Raw genomic sequence first — 16,709 nt, 5'->3', positions numbered from 1 at the left:
TGGAGAGAGGTACCCAGTAGGTTCCAAGAGGCTCCTGGTAAAATACCATCACTCGATGTCCCACTAGGTCCTGGTGGGCAGGGAGCCAGATCCCGTAATGATACGGTAGATTCTCGGCCGTCGGGATATCGTATGTATGCATAGGTGGGGTTGGCATCGGTTAGTTCGACCTCGTCTACGAGAGGGTCATTTTTAGACGTCCGAACGTATCTTCAGAGTAGTACAGGTCCAGGAGTAGTTAGCCATGACGGGAGGGATGTCCCATAAGATGAGCGACGCTGGAATCCAAAGAACCGTTCATGAGGTGTAGTATTTGTGGCTGTAGAAAGAAGGGACCGTATAGAGTGCAATGCATCCGGAAGCACTGCTTCCCATTGCTGGTTTGGTAGGCCCCGCGATCTTAAAGCAAGATGTATGGAATTCCAGATGATACCGTTATACCTCTCTACCTGCCCATTTCTGATGGGATGATATGGCGTCGTTTTGCTTGTAGCAATTCCCCGTTCTGAGAGGTAGCCCTTGAGTTCCCTTGACATAAAGGATGGACCCCGATCCGAGTGAATGTAAGCCACCATGCCACAGAGAGAAAATACCTGCTCAAGGCAGCAGATTACTGTGGACACCAGCATATTGGAGCAGGGGAAGGCCAACGGAAAACGTGAATATTCATCAATCATGGTAAGCAAATATGTGTTCCGAGTTGAAGAGGGCACTGGGCCCTTAAAATCGATGCTAAGTCGTTGCATCGGTTGGGTTGCGTGTATGAGCATACCATCTGAGGGGCGGAAGAACTGAGGTTTTAATTCTGCACAAAGCCGGCATTCTGAGCACATTTTCTTTACATCTCCAGTAGAAAAAGGGAGATTCCGTGATCGTATGAAATGTAGCATGCGCGTAACGCCAGGATGACACAATCCATTATGGACATCTATGAGAGTAGAATGCTCGTGTGAGGGTATCCGGGGCCACATTCTCCTTGCCAGGTCGATAGTGAATGGTGTAACCAAAAGAGGCCAGTTCCATCCTCCAAAGCTGTATTTTATTATTCTTAATTTTGGTTCGTTTTCGATTATCGAGCATGAAGGCGACTGATCGCTGGTCCGTGATTAATGTAAAGTGCTGGCGAGCTAGGAAATGGTTCCACTTCCGTACCGCCTCTATGATGGCTGTGGCTTCCTTCTCAACCGGAGAATATTGTAGCTCGGCACCTTGTAAGGTCCTGGACATAAATGCTACAGGACGACCTTCCTGATTTAGAGTAGCCGAGATCGCCACCTCCAAGGCATCACATTCGACTATGAAAGGGAGATTCTCATCGATGGAGTGAAGAGCCGCTTTCTCCAACTGTTTTTTGAGAAGGTTAAAGGCTGCAACAGCCGCTGTTTCCAATGGAAATGATCTAGCATGCAGCAAGGGTTGGATTTTGTCTGAAAAATGAGGAATCCAATTAGCGTAGTATGCAAACAGACCGAGAGCCCGACGTAAAGAAGCCGGATTCTTAGGTGACAGGAGCTCTTGGAGCAGGCGAAGTCTTTCTGGGTCTGGCTTAATGATACCATTGCCTACGCAGTAGCCAAGGATGTTGATGGTCGGTTGCGACTCAACAGATTTAGATTCATTCAAAGTTAAGTTACGGTGATGGAGGGCATCCCGAAATTTTTGGAGGTTGGCGTCATGTTCCTGTTGATCGTGACCTGCAATAGTAATGTTATCAAGATAGGGAAAAGTGTCCCGTAAGTTTTCCTGCTTAACCAGGCCATCCATTACCCGTTGGAAGACAGCCACTCCATTAGTAACCCCGAATGGGAGGCGACGAAATTGGTACAGCCGTCCATTAGCCTCAAAGGCCGTGTACTGCTTATCTGAGACCTTCAAGGGTACCTGATGATAGGCACTTTTTAAATCGTAAGTTGAGAATACTTTGTATTCGGCCAGTTTATTAACCATATCATCAATGCGTGGCAATGGGTAGGCGTCCAAGTCAGTATATTGATTGATGGTTTGCGAATAATCAATGCATAGTCATTGTTTGTGAGGTTTTAGAGGGTTCTTGACGATGACGACTTGAGCCCGCCAGGGCGACGAACATGGTTCGATGATATCCTCTGCCAAAAGTCGAGAGATTTCAGCCTCAATAAAAGATTGGTCTTCCTGACTAAAGCGCCGCGATTTCGTTATTATTGGTTTGCATCGAGGAGGAATACTGGCAAATAATGAGGGTTCATCAAGTGAAGCTGCTGATAATGCACAAAACGGTAATTTAGACAGTATATTAGAAATAGTAAGTCCAGGTTTGGATCCGCCGAACTCAATGGTGAGTTTCTTATGCTGTTTTTGAAAATCCAGCCCTAAGATGAGATCACTACATAAGTCCTTGAGCACCGAAAGTCGGGTGGAGGGATACATGCGACCATTAAGTGTCATATCAATAATACAAAAGCCGGAGATTCTGGTATTAAGTGATGACTGAGCCATCGCAATTGCCTGGTCCGATGGGAAGATATGTAGTTTCAATTTCGCAACAATCTGTTCTCTAATGAAACTATCAGTACTTCCTGAGTCAATTAAGGCATCTAAGGTATGCCCATTAATTGAAACTTTTGTAGCTGCATGAAACAGGTTCTGTGGGCAAGCAGCTGTAATTGGTGTGGTTGCACAGAGAGTGGCTGAAACTCTAGGTGTGCTTCTTCGGGAGAGAGCTCGAGAGGAAGCTTGATAGGTCCTAGCCGGAGCATCTTGATAGGCCCTAATTGGGGCAGTTCGGTAGGCCTTAGCTGGATAGACCCTCGTAGAGGCTCTTGATTGGCAAACTTTTGCAAAGTGTCCCTTTTTATCGCAATGACTGCAGATCGCATTGTGAGCAGGGCAGAATTTCCTAGGGTGAAAAGAATCTCCACAAAAGAAGCATTCCTTCCTAGATTGCCAAGAGGCTGCTAAAATGGGGTCATCCTCCTCTTCTTCATCAGATTTATTATCAGGATTAGATTCCTCCATGATAGGGTTCACCTGAGGCCACTTGAATCATCTGGTTGCAGTTACAGCAGCAGACCGAGATCTGGGCAGCTGATAGAGGTCTGCATTTTTCTTTGCCAAATCCAGAGAACAAGCCAGGTCAAAAGCCTTTTGTAGCTCAAGTGTTTTACTTTCTAGTAGACGCTGGCGTATAAATGGAGAGGCAATCCCGCAGATGAAAGCATCACGAATCATTTCTTCGCGGTACAACTCAGCCGAGGCTGCCTGAAAGTTACAATCTATGCTGAGCCTGCGAAGTTCTTGAAGGAATTTGTTAATCGATTCCCCTGGCCCTGGTCGGGCTGTGGCCAGTAGATGTCTAGCATAGACCTCATTTGCGGTCTTGGCATATAGTTTTTTAAGTGCCCGGATCACCTCATCGTAATTATCCCATTCATCAACATATTCAAACACTGTTGGGGTCACATAGTTGATAAGTATCCTCAGTTTAGTAGAAGCATTCGCTTTACATTCATCAAGAAAATTCTCAAAAGTACGGTACCAATGCTTCCATACCCTGCCAGCTGCTGGCGCATTTGGGTCCAAGTCCAGACGAGTAGGTTTAAGGATGTTTTCCATGATGGGTGGTTCCCTGGATCCTTAACTCCGAGTTTGTCCGAAGGTCTAGTATTTGTGAGTGTAAATACTAAGTTGCTTAAATTGATGTAAAAAGGAGTCTCACACATCAAGGAACTTTAAAGTAAGCTTTAAGCAACTTATAATTATACTATATACAAGAGCGGTCTTCACCATGCTTCTAGGAGAAGCCCTTTTACCATACTGAGCAGTTCAGTATTTAGACTAGTCCAAACACAGGAAGTGACGTATGCACAGGAAGTGATGTATGCACAGAGTTCACAGTTCACAGTTCACAGGAAGTGATGTGCACATAACTTCATCCGGAAGTTATTTATTATTATTACACTCTGGTAGTTATCCAGCTTGTAATGATAGTGTATTTGATATATGTAACCTGACTAACCAGCACTAACAAATTAATTGAGCACACCGAAAGGGAAGATCCGAAGCAATGTAGAGGAGACCCCAGGCAGGGTAACTTCAGGAAAGATAGAAGAAACAGAGGATTCCCCAGGCAGGGCAGAATTGGAACACCGGAACAGTGAGTTGAATTTAAGTGAGGGGTCAGATCAGGGCTGTTACTGCCAGATCGTATGATGCAGCAATAGGAGCAGCGGGCGGAGGAGAAAGGATAGGCTGGGACGCACTAGAAGACAAGACATATCGGCACGGCCGACATGATGGTTGGGGAGACCCCGAGGTGTCCTCCATCCATGAGGATAGGCGGTTGTCGGCCCCTGTGAGTGTCATAATTAGCACCCAGGCCTATAATGAAAAGGGGGATAAAACCTCATTTGAGAAGCGCTCCGTTCCCCTCAATTAGAGAATTCCAATTTGCAGCAACATTAGTCAGAGAACAGATTGAAGTAGACGAGGAATCAATGTTTAAAACATTTCATCCTCGAGGTGGGGACTTGTACGAAAGGCTGACATTTAAAGATATTTAGTAGACGAGAATCATATATGTATAACTTCAAGTGTAGCCATTGACCAAATAATATTACCCATAATTACTCCTGGGTAACTAGAAAACTTGTTCAAAATGTAGCTGCACAGTCAAAAGCAGTTTTGACTAAGTTTTGATAACAAACAGCCACAGACTGCAAGTGAAGGTCAGATCATTAAATTGCTAAGAAAAACATATTATAATGCTGTTAGAACTTAGAATTTGTTTAACAAAACTAATTGCAACAATATTTAAAGAATAATTAGTATAAATTCCAATAAATGAGAGAGATCATGGAAGTTAAGGTATTCATCTGGTTGATTAAAGTGAGATAGTCTGGATACATCAAGACTAGTGAAACAGCGCTGAAATGATCTGGGCCCTTGGTGTAGAGAAAGGCCTTGTACTGCTTGAGGCATGAAATGAAAGAGATATGGTGAATTCCAATGGGGTGAAAAGCTATAAACAAGATAACACTGAACATGGCAAAGTTGATGGAAATGTACTGGAAAGGGAGTGGCCAGGTTACTAGCTTTAACCTGAGTGACAATGGTATTTTGACCATTAGAACCATTAAAAAAGGTGATTTTGTTAAAGGCACTGGCCAACTAAACTGTTGATAAGGAATGGGTTAAAACCTCGATATTCAAAGAACAGTTTCACACAGACATACTGCGAGGACAAAGGAACAGACTTAAGACGCCATCATCTGTGTCCGAGAGGTTCCAGAGACCAAGGGCTGCGAGCTACTCGTTAAAACTATCACCTAATATTAAGTATATTACGCTGTATGCTTAATAAATCTTGATCTATTGCTCCAACATACTGGCTGCTGCCTATTGGTGTCTTGTTTAAGAACTCAGAGGTCGTTAAGATCTTACATAGTGTAGTAGAAAAAGGAAGATGAAAGATTTGGAGTTGCACAAGGATATGCACATGGGTGCATTACACAATGTTACATTGGGCCAGTAATTCCGGTCCCAACGCGTGAGTACGGACGGGGTACTCACGCATGGGCCCGTTGGAAGTGCCAGATTTCAGCATGCACAGCGCATGCGTGGGAACCGACATTTCCTCCAAGGGGTTCAGAGGTCCAACGCGTGCGCGCAGGACTCTGCGCGCACGCGTTGAACTTCCTTCTTTTTGACAGGTTTGCCCGTGTGTAAGGGCCTGAACTTTTTAGAAATGTAAAAAGGAGGCGTAAGGACTTGATTCTTTAAGGTAAGTGGTCTATTATTTTAAATTATAACATTTTTTCCGCAGCTTTATTGTTTTTAAGGACTTTACAGTAAGGTAAGTTTATTTTTAGACCCGATTTCTTAAAAAATTATTTTTTTCAAAAATTTGATTAATTGTTTAAAATAGTTTTTTTAAAGTTATTTATAGTTCATTTAATTAGTGGGATGTTTTTTAAAATGTTATTTAAAGTTTAAGTAGTGTTTTGGGTGCCCGTAGTTTTCATGCGTTTGACAGTTCTTACTATCAAACTCATGAATGAAGTTTCCCCTCCCCTGATTGGCTGCCCAGTGCTCACCTGATCCCAGCCGGCACATCGCACTAACTACGCCGTTGGATCAGGCAAGCACAGTGCGATGGCAGCTGAACCGGGCCAGTGACAGGAATTCCAAGCAGTCCCAGGCTTCAGCTGTCGGCGCGCCAGGTAAGTGCACATCGGGGGCTTGCACGCGCAGCAAGCCCCCGATCCTAATTTCTGGGCCATTGTTAAGTTTATGTTTACATTCTGAAACATATAAAAATTATTTATTTGCAGCACTTTCCCGTCTTGCCCATTTTTGCCTGCTGCCTGGCAAGTGACCATCTCACTTCATATGAATGGTAAGACAAGACTTAATTCTGAGCAATGGGTGTCTGTGGGACGCTTTGTTGATTGCAGGACTGCGTTGTGCTGGGGGAGGGGGGCAAGTGTGTTCAACATGTGGCTGCCAGATGGGTGCAGTGATGCAACCTAACTAAATCTTGCCATTATGAGGCCATCCAGGGCAGCAATGTGCGCCGCTGCTGGTGCCATGGCCACATGATGTTCCTCCTCCTGTTCCTCCTCATCCTCCGCCTCTGCAGAGGCTCTGCACCTTGCTCCTCCTGCAGCTCCAATCCTCGCTGCTGCACCCTGTTGTACAGAGCGCAGCACACCATGATCATTCTGGAGACCCTGGCTGCTGCGTATTGAAGGGCATCTCCAAATCTGTCGAGGCACCTGAAGTACATCTTCAGCATCCCGATTGCTTGCTCAATGACACATCTCATCGTCATATGGCTTTGATTGTAGCACTCTTGGGCCTCAGTGCTTGGGCTTCTCACGGGCATCATCAGCCACGCTTTAAGTGGATAGCCCTTTGTTATGTCTGACATTGGTGATAGGTACTCGATTGCCTTGGCCTGAGCACATGGAGTTTGATAGTGCTGTTATCATTGTATTGTGTATAGGTATTCGATTGCCTTTGCCTGGAAGTGTGTGTGTGTGGCAGCCATTAAAAAAGCAGCATGAACTGAACTCTGCTTACGGTCTCTGGATTATCTTTGCAAACGCAACATTTTGGCGACAAGGATGGCTGAAATCTCTCTTCCACCACCTCCTCCCTTCCTTGCACTACCAGGTGAGCCCCCAATCCCATGGGTTCGCTGGTTACAGTCCATTGAAACCTACCTCATTGCTCTTGGACTAGAAACTGTGAGTACGGCTCGGAAAAAGGCACTGTTATCCCATTGCTTGGGAGCGGAGGGCCAGCGTGTTCTTGGGACATTATGCACAGCAGACTCAATTCAAATATATGATGAGGCTGTGGCTCTGTTAAGCACACACTTCTCTGCCCCACAAAGTGCCCTCCTGCGGCGATTCATTTTTAGACAGTGTCACCAACTCCTCGGCGAGTCGGTGCATCAATACGTGGCTAATTTGAGGGGGTTAGCTAGCTCGTGCAAGTTCGGTGCGCTACAAGATGAGATGGTGCGTGATCAACCAATAGAGCACACCAACAACGTGAGAGTGCGTGAAAGACTGTTACTCGAGTCCGACGATCTGTTGTTGTCACAGGCAGTCAACATTGCCTTTCAAGTGGAGTCTGCAGCCGAATGTGCAGCGAAACTAGCACACACACCCAGTGACGGCGCCCTCGGCCCCAACAGCCCTGACACTATAATGCTCGCGCGATGGCAGCAACGCGCGCTACCGCGGCAACAGTGTGGAAACTGCGGATCTCGTTCACATGCTACCAGAGCGCAGAATTGCCCCGCGCGCGGCCAAGCCTGCCGCAATTGTGGAAAACAAAATCACTTTGCCAAGGTCTGCCGCTCTGCCCCTGTTGCTACAGATGAACACTCTCAGTCCTCAAGCAGTTGGCCTATAATTCACAATGTGAGCTCTCAGCCAGTAGTGGCTTTCAAGTCATGCACAATTAACCTGAATGATGTTTGCATCCCTCTGTTATTGGATACCGGTGCCAGCGTCTCCCTGCTGAATGTGGACACATTCAAATGCTTTTTCAGCTCCCTGCCACTCTCTTCGCCCTCCACTGCCCTTTGCGGGTATGGTAATTCGAAAATTGGACCAGTGGGCTCAGTCAACCTCACTGTACGCTATGGAACAAAAGTTTTGCCAGATTTTTGTTTTCATGTGGCACACCAAGGAGCTAACCTGATGGGACTGGATCTTTTCACTGACCTGGGTTTTTCTCTCTTGGACACCGGCGGGTCTGCGATTCTGCACGTCGCCTCACCGTGGCGCCAAACATGGCCAGCACTCTTCGAGGGTCTGGGCTGCCTGACTGCTTTCACCCACCAGCCCATGGTTGACTCCACCGTTACCCCTGTCATTCAGCCACTGCGCCGCATCCCGCTTGCTCTCCGTGACGGGGTCACAGCTGAACTAAAGCAGTTACTGGAAGCTGGCATCATCAAACCAGTTGATGCCTCCCCATGGGTCTCCAACCTGGTGGTCGCAACGGAAAAGTCAGGTGGTCTACGCGTCTGTGTCGATCTTCGAGCAGTGAATAAGGCTGTAATCCCTGACAAATATCCACTGCCCACGTCAGAGGAACTCACAGCGCAGTTCTATGGTTCCATCCTGTTCTCGAAACTGGACCTTCGACAGGGCTATCTACAGGTTCCCCTCCACCCCAGCAGCAGGGACCTCACTGCTTTTGTGACACATGCTGGTGTCCTTCGGTACACCAGGATACCATTTGGACTTAGCTCTGCATCCAGCTGCTTCCAAAAGGTGATGTCCTCTGTGCTCGTGGGCATTCCTGGGGTGGCCATCTACCTGGATGACATCGTCGTGCATGAGCCCTCGACCTCCACTCACGACGAACGCCTTCGCAGAGTTTTCACGGCTCTAGCAAAACACAAGCTCACACTGAATGGCGAAAAGTGTGTCTTTGCTGTTTCAGAGATCGAATTTGTGGGGTTTCGGTTGTTGGCTGACGGTATATCCCCACTCCAGTCAAACGTGGATGCCATTCACAGCATCCCAGAACCCAGCTCTGCAGCACAGGTTGCCTCCTTCCTTGGCATGACTGGGTACAACCTGAAGTTTTTGCCCCAGTACTCAGCCACCACAGCCCCACTGCGCCAGCTCCTGCGAAAGGATGAGCCCTGGGTGTGGTCACAAGCCTGTATGGAAGCTGCTCGCCTGTTCAAATCGCAGCTCACATCGCCTCCCGTGTTGGCTCACTTTGACGTCGCCAGCCCCACCCTCGTCACCTGCGACGCGTCCGCTGCAGCTGTGGGGGCGGTGTTATCGCAGATACAGAATGGAGTGGAGAAACCAATCGCCTTTGCCTCACGAGCCCTCAGCCCCACCGAACAGAAGTACTCAGTAGGCGAGCATGAGGCGCTGGCATGCGTCTGGGCATGCGGGCGGTGGCACCTGTACACGTATGGCCGTGCCTTCACCCTGCGAACCGATCACCAGGCTCTCACTGCCCTGCTGTCGACATCCGGCACGGGCCACAGACCACTGCATCTACACCGCTGGTCTGACCGCCTCCGCCAATACAATTTCAGTCTCCAGTTCACACCAGGACGTGACAATGCTGTTGCAGATCTGCTCTCCCGCACTGTCTCTGCCCCAGCCCCACTCGTCGGGTCTGACCATGTGGAACAGGATATCGTCCAGATGCTGCACACGCCTCTCCAAACCACAGTCTCTCTCCAGGAGCTCAAAGAGGCCTCTGAACAGGATCTGGCCCTCTCCCAGCTGTGCACCTTCATCAGAGATGGCTGGCCTCGCAAGGTGCCTGAGGAACTGTCTGCCTACTCCAGAGTTAAAGAGGAGCTCTCCTGCTGGAATGACTCCTGTGTTGCATGTGGGCTCTGCACTGTGGTCCCAAGTGCCCTTCGTGCGCGTGTTTTATCCATGGCGCATGAGGGCCACTTGGGCATAGTGAAGCTCAAACAACGATGCCGAGACCTAGTGTGGTGGCTGGGTATTGACAGGGAAATCGAGGCCCTGGTCAAGGACTGTGCAGCCTGCCTTGTAAGTGGCAAGACTGGCCACCAAGCTCCTCCACCCCTGCAACCCCTTGCCTGGCCCTTTCAGCCCTGGGAGCACCTGCAGCTGGACGTCTGCGGGGAGATCCATGGTGTGTCCCACCATCAACGGTTCCTAGTGGTGACCTATGACCTGCACTCAAAATGGCCAGAGGTCACTGCCGTGGGCTCCGTCACCTCTCGGGTCATCATTGATATCCTTGAGTCCCTCTTCTCCCGCTGGGGGCATCCAAAGGCCATCACCACAGACAATGGCCCCCAAATGGTCTCTTCGGAACTCTCCTCTTACCTTGAGAGCAAGGGCATCCGTCACATATGCACAGCGTACTACCACCCCGAGTCAAATGGGGGGGTGGAGCGTTTTAACCAGACACTGAAAAATGGCCTCAGAGCACACCTATCCCAGGGGTGTGCGTTTGACAAGGCCCTCCTCCACACACTGCTGCACTACAGAGCCTCCCAGCATTCCACTACAGGGGTTCCACTCGCATCCCTCATGCTAGGCCGTGAGCTCATGCTGCCCCTTGGCAGGCTCCGCCCCTCGCTAGCTCAGAGCCCTGCTCCACCGGCTCAAGCCACAGTCGCTAGACAGCAGGAGAAGATGAAACTCCGCTTCGACCAGTCGAAGAGGGCCAAAGCGCCCAACATCTCAGTCTCCGATTGGGTCAGAGTCCGCAGGCCTCACCGCAACAATAAGATGGCATCATTCTGGTCCACCCCTCTCCAAATCAGCCGTCAACTTGGACCAGCCACTTTCTGCCTCACTGACGGCTCTCGGTGGCATGCCAGCCACCTTTGGAAGGTGCCAGCATCCCCTGATGCGGGATTATATGGACCTAATCCCCAAGCCTTACCCACAGAGTGGCGGGATGCACATGTGGCTCAGCCAGCCAACCCTCAAGCAGATATTGTGCCTCAGCCTGCTCCTCACCCGTCCCCACTTCGGCCTGCTCTTCACCAGTCCGCACCTCGGCCTGTTCGTACATGTTCTCGCCCTGGCCAACTACAGGACTTTGTCACTACATTTCATGTTTGAAATTCTGTGAGGGGGGAGGAAATGTTATGTCTGACATTGGTGATAGGTACTCGATTGCCTTGGCCTGAGCACATGGAGTTTGATAGTGCTGTTATCATTGTATTGTGTATAGGTATTCGATTGCCTTTGCCTGGAAGTGTGTGTGTGTGTGGCAGCCATTAAAAAAGCAGTATGAACTGAACTCTGCTTACGGTCTCTGGATTATCTTTGCAAACGCAACACCCTTGTGTCCAAGCAGTCGGCTGGTAAGTCTGTTCAGAGGTGCGACGAGTTCAGGGAGGGTGGACTGGCGTAGAATGAAAGATTCATGGCAGCTCCCTGGGAATCTTCCACATAGCTGCATAATTATCTTTTAATGGTTGCAGATGAGCTGCACATTGATGGAGTGGAAGCCCTTATGGTTCACAAACACACTTGGGTGATCTGGGGGTGCCTTGATTGTCACATGTCTGCAGTCGATGACACCCTGCACCTGTAGGAAGTCAGCCAGAGCAGCAAACCTGTGCGCCCTCTCATTCTGACTGGCTTCATCAGTGGCAAAGTGTACAAGACTGCCTGCCCTGGCAAACATGGCATCGGTCACCTGTGTGATGCATTTGTGGGTGGCCGACTGCAAAATCCTACAAATGTCTTCTGAAGATCCCTGGAAGGAGCCTGAGGTGAAGAAGTTGAGGGCGGTGATCACTTTGACAGCCACTGGTAAGGCATGGCCACCAGGTCCACTTGGCAGGAGGTCTTGTTCCAGCAGGCTGCAAATGTCTGCTGAGACCTGACGCTTTACCCTGAGCCTCCTGAGGCACTGCTGTTCAGACATGTCCTGGAAGTTGATCCTCTGCCTATATACTCTGCGTTGTGGGTATCGCCTCCTGCGAGCTGCACCTCTGGGCTCATCCCCACTCTCCTGTGGAGTGGCAGGTCTGTGAGGAGAAAGCTGCTGCTGCTCCGGCTGGTGCTGCTGGTTGTGGATCTGCTGCTGCTCATCTTGGTCTTCATCTGAGGTCTAAGGTGAAAAAGCATAAGCGGCACCCACGCTGATCTGATGTATGACAGATGGAAAGTGGGTATCAGATGCACAAACCACCAAAATAGTGAGAGTGGCCTCCAAGGTAGTGAAAGTCACCTCCAAGTTAGTAGAAAGCAGCTACAAAGTTGTATAAATCAGCTGCAAAGTACTGAAAGCAAACTCTCAGAACAAGTGCTGTGAGCAAAAGCCTTTCAATTAGGCACGGAAGCAGGTGTGAGGTCTCAGTACTTATGGGATTTTTTGCCTGTCATTTGTTCAGCGGGTTGGAGCCGGCTTCCCGACATGCTGTTAATTTCAGTGCTTTTAACCATCCACCCGCTCCCAAACCCACTCACTCTTTCCTGTAAAAATTCCCCCCATAATTCAATAATTCACACACAAAGAAAAATCACAAACTCACCCAAAAACTTCCTCATCCACCATTCAATTGTTCTGAATCCTCTCTTCCCCTCCCCTCCACTCACCACCATGCTAAATCATTTGCCTCGATCCTAGTTACACTTTCTCCTGTACTCCTCAGCCTGGCCTGACTCATGTCTGATGTGAAGAAACTCAAAAGGTATATGCATGCTGACTCTGTCCAACCCCAGCCTCCAGTATCAGCTCTGACATCTCCGTGCCATCCCACTCTCCTTTTTGGGGCTCAGGTCCTGGTTTCTGTAGCTCTGCTGTTGTTGTGGGAGATCACTGGAGTAAAAGGATAGCGGATGCAAATAACTGAAAAAAAAAATAGATTAAGCGAGGGAGATAAGTAAAGGGAGAAAGGTATAGTAAAGAGAGACACAGCAAGAGAGTAGCAGAGAGAAATACAAAGAGAATGACCGAGACAGCAAGAATGAGAGAAAAGGACAGAGAGAAGGAACAGAGATAGAAGGAGTGGGCGAGAGGGGTAATGCAGACCCATAGAACAGGCCTTCCAGAGGTGTCCAAACTGTTTAGTATAGCTGTGCATAATGGGCACCTCCAACGACACGTGACAAACTGTAGATGTGCCAAAGTCTTCACCAACCCTCAAATGTTCTCATCCTGAAAAGACCTAGCACTGGATCGAAAATCGGGCAGGCTCCATTATACGTGTGTGTTTCTCCCCCACCTGATCTCCCTCTATTCGCCGTGCCCAGGTGATCCTATACACTCAGCGCAACAATAGCAAAATCAGACCTAGTAAGTTTTACACAAGCAAATATTGCTTTCTTCCTGCTCACTGGGGCTATACAGTCCTGGAAAATTGAAGCCTCGATATGTCTGTCTGTGATATTGGTGTATGAATATATAACATGCTCACACAACATTTGCTATTTTAACAGGGGCATTCATCCATTTATTTTAAATTAGTTGCTGTGTCCATTAAAACAATGGACAGAGGAATGTCACATGAATACATTGTAAACTGTTTTGTTTAACAAATTCAATTTTTTTTTCATAAAGAATTTATTCAAGCTAAAATGTTGTACAATAACCTATAGTTGAACCAACTGTGCTTTCTTTGAAGATGTTCTGTTCCTCCTCTCATTATGACTTTGGTTTGACTTTCTTATTCTGGTGTTGGCATTTGCTACAGATTATGTGTGTCAACCAGTGGCTCAGTTGGTAGCACTCTTGCCTCTGAGTCAGAAGTTTCTGGGTTCAGAGTCCCACTCCAGAGACTTGAGCACAAAAATCTAGGCTGACACTCCAGTGCAGTGCTGAGGGAGTGCTGCACTGTCGGAGGTGCCTTGTTTCGGATGAGATGTTAAACAGAGGCCCTGTCTGCTCTTTCTCAGGTGGACATAAAAGATCCCATAGCACTATTTCAAAGAAGAGCAGGTGAAATATCCCTGGTGTCCTGGCCAACATTAATCCCTCAAACAACATAATGAAAAAAAAACATTATCTGGTAATTATCACATTGCTGTTTGTGGGAGCTTGCTGTGCGCAAATTTGCTGCCACGTTTCCTACATTACAACAGTGACTACACTTCAAAATTACTTCATTGGCTGTAAACTGCTTTGGGATGTCTGGTGGTCGTGAAAGGCGCTATATAAATGCAAGTCTTTCTTTCTTTAATCCCATTTGCCACCCTTTGTGAAGGTAGCTAGTGTATCTGCACTCTTGACCTTCATCTCTTGTTTTAATTTTGGTCAGTCTCTGACAATATCGATTCTGGTGAAGCGTTTCCAGATGACAACTGACCTGATGCATATTTCTAGCATTTTGATTTTATTTCCGTGCACTTCTTGATATATCCAGCTTCCTAGCAATATTCTGATAGATGCACCTTGTTAGTAATTCTTTACAGTAGAGTCTAATGCTGACATGTATCACTAGCACATCACTATGCAAACTCTTTACCATTGTGTGTACATGTATAAGAGTTAATGAAACACACACAAGCTGTGCTGTACCAGATGAATGTGGATTGTTGCCTTTTACCCCATGTGTACTTTATCTGTACAGGAGCTGACATGAGGCACAAGTGAATCGTGCAGTACTGGGTTGGAGTGAATTGTTCCCTTTTACCCAGTCTGTACTATGTCATCTGTGGCTCACTGGTAGCATTCTTGCTTCTGGGTCAGAAGGTTGTGAGTTTACATACCACTCCAGTAAGACTTGAGCACAAGATCTCAGGTTGATGGTCCAGTGCAGTACTGAGGGAGTCTTTTGAATGAGAAGTTATACCAAGACAAAAGCAAAATACTGCGGATGCTGGAACCTGTTATACCAAGATCCTGTTTGCCCTTTCAAGTGGGCATAAAAAATCCCACTGTACTATTTCGAAGAAGGGCAGGAGGACTTCATCCTGGCCAATATTTATCCCTCAACCAACATCACTATTATCTGATTATTGCTTTTTGATGGGACCTCACTGTGCACAAATTGGCTGTCGTGTTTCCTACTTTTACAACAGTGACTATTACCTGTAAAGCGTCCTGAGGTCATGAAACGCACTATATAAATGCAAGTTCTTTATTTCTATATCTGTATAATAATACCTGACACTGACATATGGAAAAGCTATAAATTACTAGATTGTAGCAAATTGTTCCCTTTTAGGCCTCTCCTCACAGGGGAAGGGTGAAGCTGGAGCACAAGTCACCCAGGACTTGCCCCTAAGAGTAACACTGGCTCAAATTGGGACACAGACAGAACTAAAAAAAAAGACATAAAATAAAATTTAAAAACGAAACACCTATCCCAACCAACAAACAGTTTATTTTCCCACCTTATCCTTCAAAAGTTACTTCCTATAATTAGCAATCAGACATACCTGTAGGAGCCAGTGGAATGTTTCACCGACAAATGGAAGCCCCATGGATCCTGGAGGGAGAGGGTGCTCCCAGTCCCTGTCTCGCTTTAGATTCCATCGAAGCTGCCAGAGATACATGCAAGCAGTCACGAGAAGGACGATGGGGACCAGGACAGCAAAAAGGCTGATCAGGAATGGCAGCACTGCCATCAGGGCCATCCTCAGACGTTTCAACAAAAAAATCAGCGAGTGCAGCAGATCTATAGAGCTAACAAAACTGGACAAAATATAACAATTTGTAGATTTAAGAGTCTAGCGATGTTGCATCACAGGACCAGTTGTAAAGGTCTGAATTGGAACGACCAAATAGTCTGAATATATAGAGGCATCAAAGTATACTCAGAGGTTTGGTATTTCACTGGGGTGTGGCCAAGCTTAATTTCTCCCCCCGCTAGCCCCCACCTCCCTCACCCACATTCTCCACCCCCTCACCCAATCTGGGAACAGGACAGGGGAAAAGGAGCCTGTCCTGATGATGTGATCACCATGTAGAGATTTGAGACAAGGAGAGATCTGAAGGTAGATAATCTTCTAGGTGATTCTCTAGAGATAGCACATCACTCTTACAAAAGGGTTAAAAAATAAGGCTACTATGTGGGAGCTACAACGCACTCCTGACACTTTGGACAGGCTCCTTCAAACATGAAGCTCAGAAGTACAAAAAATGCTTGTTGCATAGGGAGAGTTGATAAAAGATTAGTCAGGAGACCGGGGAAAAAAGGAAATAAATGTAAATGATTGACGTACAGTTGAATCTAAAATCGGAGCTGTCCAGACTTTTCTTACTCCTCTTTACTTTTATTCAGCGACTGGAAATTATTCAGAAAAGCTTTTTCAAATCATAACATCTTCAAAAGCTGACAGTGCAAACATCAAGACGACGTTGGAATTTTCTACAGCTGGAGAACATATCTCAGAGCATCACTCTTCTCAAAGTATCACTTACCGTGTGTTTCTACTTTATTTTTCCCCAGATTACAACAGCGTTTAACAAGACATGGTTCAGTATTTACAAGAAATCACAATCCCATTGAATACTGCATAGTTTGTCTGTGACTCAGCATCTGCTCCTGTGTGTAGTATGTGTCATGATGTCAGTTCTTACAAAAAGATTTGCATTTATATAGCACCTTATCATATCTCTCAGAAACTTCTCAATACACTTCACACAAATAATTATAAGGTCCATTTATAGGAAGTGATAACCAACACACAGTTCCACAGTGAATGAAGCATATGGGATTTGGGACAGGTGATTTCCTGGATTCGGCAACATTGGAATTCAAACTCATAACTTTATGGATTGGGAGTCGTCCG

General features: G+C 47.1%; 1 pseudogene; it reads right to left on the bottom strand.

Moving 5' to 3' along the window:
• The window catches only part of LOC147113836 (cytochrome P450 26B1-like), a 37,640-nt pseudogene extending 22,089 nt beyond the window's left edge, over nt 1-15,551 (bottom strand).
• Nucleotides 15,552-16,709: the final 1,158 nt, after the last annotated feature.

Source organism: Somniosus microcephalus, chromosome 8 (assembly GCF_052327205.1).
Source record: "Somniosus microcephalus isolate GS21.2 chromosome 8, FLI_Smic_1.0, whole genome shotgun sequence".
NCBI lineage: Eukaryota > Metazoa > Chordata > Chondrichthyes > Squaliformes > Somniosidae > Somniosus > Somniosus microcephalus.
This window is presented reverse-complemented; position numbering and strand designations above follow the sequence as displayed.